General features: G+C 25.5%; 1 long non-coding RNA gene across 1 annotated transcript; it reads right to left on the minus strand.

Annotated features, from left to right (window-relative positions):
- Positions 1-2,080: 2,080 nt before the first annotated feature.
- LOC133030312 (uncharacterized) lies at positions 2,081-3,494 on the minus strand. Its single transcript, XR_009684160.1, has 2 exons — positions 2,769-3,494; positions 2,081-2,214 (listed from the first exon to the last, which is right to left on the minus strand). It is a non-coding gene; the product is annotated as an uncharacterized LOC133030312 (long non-coding RNA).
- Between the last annotated feature and the right edge of the window lie 1,549 nt (positions 3,495-5,043).

Consider the following 5,043-nt stretch of genomic DNA (forward strand, 5'->3'; position numbering starts at 1 on the left):
ATGTAACACAATAATTTAGGCTACCCCACATGAATTAATGTCCATATAACTGTTACAAACCATTTGAATAGTATTATTAGTGGGAAATTTATCTTTGTAGGCTAGCTACCAATTATTAATATTCAACAAGGTTGAAAAACTTTTTGGACATGTGACTTGCCCATCTATTACGTCTAATAATAATGGGGACCGATTCATTATATCGAACCTATTTTCCATTTATTGTGTGTTAGCGGTTTTATAATTGGCAAAAATATGAGTAATTTTTGTAAGTGTTTTTTCGACAACAATGTTACTTCTAATTAAAGTAGAATAGCTATAATGTAAAAATATAACTAAGAGTTAAATATAAAAAATGTCAAAAAATTATATTCAATAGATAAACTGAAATAGCTAAAAAATTTACTTCATATATAATACTTAGCTAAATATTAGGAGTGTTAATAAAATATACAATCCAATCTAATTCAATCTGCACGATCACATTTAATTAAATTCACAAAGTACAGATTGGTAAATTTAAAATTCATACTTGTGCAGATTAAATATTAATAAACATGTAAAAGTAAACGATCCAATCTAATTCACATATATATATATATATTTAAAAAACTATATACATACCATTAATATTTTAATATAAAAGATAGGAATTTAAAACTCTAATACACATGATATAAATATATTTCAAAAATTAGTAGATGAAATGTATATTTCATTCTTATTTATAATTATAATATAATCTTAAAAAAATTAAACATTTCTTTATTCATATAATTTTTTTTCTTTCTTTGAATTTAATTTTTTTTATTTATTTTAATTTATTGTTGAGGACATAAAATAACAATTATTTATTTTATTTTGTTGTTAGTTATGTGAAAAAAAAATTAATAAATAAAAATAATTCAAATTAAAAATTAACTAATTTGAAGTAACTGATCTAATCCACACTTTTACGATATTTTAGTTGGGAATAGTGGTGACAACATTTAATCTAATTTAATTGAACCCTACTGATCAAATTTAATCCAATTAAAAAAATTGAATATCTAATTACAATTGAATTAGATTGGATGTTAAAAGCTAGATTCTAATTAGATTGGATTGATTATTAGATGTGAATCTAAAAATCTAATCAAATTACATTGATATATATTAAAATAATTATTTATATTTATTTATATATAAAATATATAAAATATATATTTTTAGTGGTTTTTTTTTGTTGAATATTTTGTATATTTATTTCATGTATTTTGTTTTATTTTATTATTTGTCAGTGTTATTGTTTTAGTTATTTTAAACTTTTAGTTGCATCACACTTGTAATAATGATATTTTAATGAAGTATTAAACTTAAATAAAGGGTAATATTTAGGTTTTTTTTTTCTTCATATTTTTAGGTTAATATTAAAAATTAGATGTGTAATTGAATATCTAATTTATAAATTGATCTAATCTAATTAGTAATTAGATTTGATTAGATTTTGTATAATTAGATTATATTGGATGATAATTTTCTAATACAATTACTAATTGAATTGGATCAGATCAGATCATATTAATAGAAAAATATTAGATTGGATCGGAAGTCCAATCTTAGTTGGGATTGCTCTTAGAAACTAATAAGTGGCGTTTAGTTGGAGGTAATAAAATGGAATAAAAAGTAAACAATCTTTATTTTTCATTTCTTTATTTGGTTGTAAATTAAAGTATTAAAATGTCATTCCAATAAAATAGTCGTCCTATTATTTTGGTGGAATGACTATATTATTTTGAAATGGAAGGAAATACAATTCTAATATTGGATGAGAAAACATAATAATTTTTTTTATGCATTTTAAATTTTATTGTATTACATTTCTTTTTTTATTTTTATTTCTATTTTCATTCTTGCCAACCAAACCTTACGAAAAATAATGAAGTCTTACATTAGCCGAATTATTATTGGTAGAAAAGCACTTCGGTATCCTTTTTATTTCTTTATTTTTTCTTCTAAAAAAGTATCCCTTTTATTCTTAATAAATAAAGGGCAACTTACAAAAATATTAGATTTTGAGTAAAAGTTTACATTTATACTGTTACACGGCAAAAATTATATTTATACAGTCTTTGTATTTTTTTTTTTCTTTTATACTGTAGATGCCAAAAATCACATACCAAGCCTCTATCTTCCACACCCACAGATATAACTACCGCAGCAATACGAGAACACCTGAAAAAACCATTGATTTTGGCAAGATGGAGCAAAAATAGAGAAATCGACGTCAAATAAATAATCGTGGCAAAACATTTGTAAAACAACACTAAAACAATTTTAAAAAACTAACCATCTTCTGCACAACCTCAATACTAGATACAATAGTGGCTATATTTAAAAGCCCAGTCTTGGAAAATAAGAATAAAAAAACTACTAAAACAACACAAAAAAACAAATATAAAACAATGAAGCAGATATAACCACTTCAAAAAATATAAAAGAACCACACCCTCAAAATTTTTTAGCCAATGAGCTTGTCAAATGCATTTATAGGAGAATCAGGAAAAAAAAATACAAAAACAATCATAGAGAAGGAAGAAGAAATGTATTTATAATCTTCCACACCCATGAATGGAACCGCCATAGCAACACGAGAACACTTGAAAAACAACCATTAATTTTGGCGAGAATGAGCAAGAACAGTGAAATTGACGTCAAATGAATAAATCATGGCAAAACAACACTAAAACAAATAAAAAAACAAAAGAAAAAAGGACTAAAAAACTAACCATCTTCTGCACAGCCTCAACACCAAATGCAACAACGACTATATTTGCAAGAACAGTTCTGAAAAATCAGAATATAAAAATCACACTCTTATTTTTCCCTAAAAGGGTGACTGAAAATTAGAAAAACTAAAAAAAAAATGAAGAAGAAGATGAAGAAGAAGAACTGAACAAGAAATAAAATAAAATAAATTATATGTTAATGTAGAGAGAGAGAGAGAGAGAGAGAGAGAGAGAGAGAGAGAGAGAGAGAGAAGAGTGAGAAAAAAGATAATAAGTGTATGAATTTTGAAACAACAAAAAAAGAAACCTATGAAAAAGAAGAAGATGATGATGAGAGAGAAAGAATAAGAAATATGATGAAAAAATGAAATGAGAACACGTAATGGGTCTCATCTTTATCATCATTAATTTTAAGTAAAAATAAATAAAAAAAAAACTTGTCACAAAGTGACAACATCAATCAAATCAAAATTTTATATATCTATTCTATATAAAGTGTGGCTATGTAATAGAATTATTGGTTTAACGATGTTTTTAGGTTTCTACGTTAACTTTAACAGAATATTGTTTATTAATTTTATAATATTATTATATATATATCTATAACTTAAATAAAAGTCACAATATTTTAGGCTTTTTATCATTAAATTACATATATACCCCTTAGAAGATATATATAACCTAACAACAATATAAATAAATTACATTCACATGATAATATTTGGAGATTTTTATCAACATTGAATTACATGTTAGACTTTTTATTTGGGCTTACATTAAGTTTTATTGGTTTTATTAAAACTTGGGTTGATTGGATAGTTCTTTGCTGTGTTAGCCCATGTTGTTGGTGATCAATTGTTAATGGGCTTAGCATCTGTGAGTAAAGTCTAGGTGAAGCAGAAGTGTGGGCTTTTCTAGTTGACTGAAGCCTTTGATGAGCAGGCCCAGCCCAACTAGGGTTTTGTAGCTAAGTCCCCTCCCTAACTCTATAAATACATATTGTCTCATCACAATTGTATACCTTTTGATAATCAGATAAAATAAACTGCTTCTGATTTAGAGATCTAGGGAGGAAGACTTAGTTGATAGTATTGCACTATCAAATTGGAGTAACTGCTGTGGATCAAACAGAGATAATTGCTATGGATCAATCAGGTACACATACCTAATTATTATATCTTATTATTGTGTTCTATGTTATATACAAATAGATCTTGGGTTAATTGTTAATTTATCTAACATGTGGTATCAGATTGCCTATTGTATATGATTTAGAACCTATAATTAGTATAATTAATTTGTATATGTTAATTATCCATAATTTCATATTAATTTCGTTATTATTTTATGTTGAATTTTTTGTTTTTAAATCTTAAAACTTTAGGGGTTTTGTTTATCATCAAATTCTCGTTCTATTGATATATTACATGCATGAAATCATTGTGTATATTAAGAGAATTTTAACTTCAAAGTTTTAGGGTTTATATAATTATAATATGAAATTATAATTTGTGTTTTTTGATTTTATTGTTTTTAATTTAAAATTGATTATAGATATCTCATTCTTAATTGTTTATGAATGTTCTTCAATGATTAATTTTGTATTTTGATCAAGATTGATATCCAAATAATTTTTTTTAATGTTCTTTATTTTTTGGATAGTTTTTCTTTAGATCTATTTTTTTAGCAATTAATAGCCGAAATTAGAGACATAGATCTATTAGAAATTGTAAACCAATCAAAATCCCTCTTTTTCCCCTCCGTTTCGTCACTTTTTTGGCCGGAATTTCGTCCCGACCCGCTCGGGTCTGAACCGGGTCGCACAAAACCCATTTTTTCAGCCATGGAAGCTGCTGGAGGTTGAAGACAACCCGCTGGGACGAAGCCCACTCGCGGCTGCCGGAGAGTGAGAGAGAGTGAGGTAGTTTCATGACTCCGTTTTCAACGATTCTTTTTTCCAGCATTATTAGAATTTGATTTCTGATTTTTTGGTGATTTTTAATTAATTTTTTGACGCAATTTAATAATTATTATTATTTTAATGATAATTATGCAGTTAAAAAATTATTAAAAATAATTTTTGATGATTTTTCAAAATCCGTAAATCATAGAAAATTTTTTGGGTTTCTTCTCGTTCCATAAGATATAGTCACTCTCTTATTTGATTAAATCTTGACTATGTAATCTCCACCAATATTCTTTCTTTCACATCTTTTCATTATTTGTTGTTCTAAAGTTATAAAACTTGATTGTTTGATACAAAAATAATGTGTTA

Source organism: Cannabis sativa, chromosome 8, assembly GCF_029168945.1.
Source record: "Cannabis sativa cultivar Pink pepper isolate KNU-18-1 chromosome 8, ASM2916894v1, whole genome shotgun sequence".
NCBI classification, from domain to species: Eukaryota; Viridiplantae; Streptophyta; class Magnoliopsida; order Rosales; family Cannabaceae; genus Cannabis; species Cannabis sativa.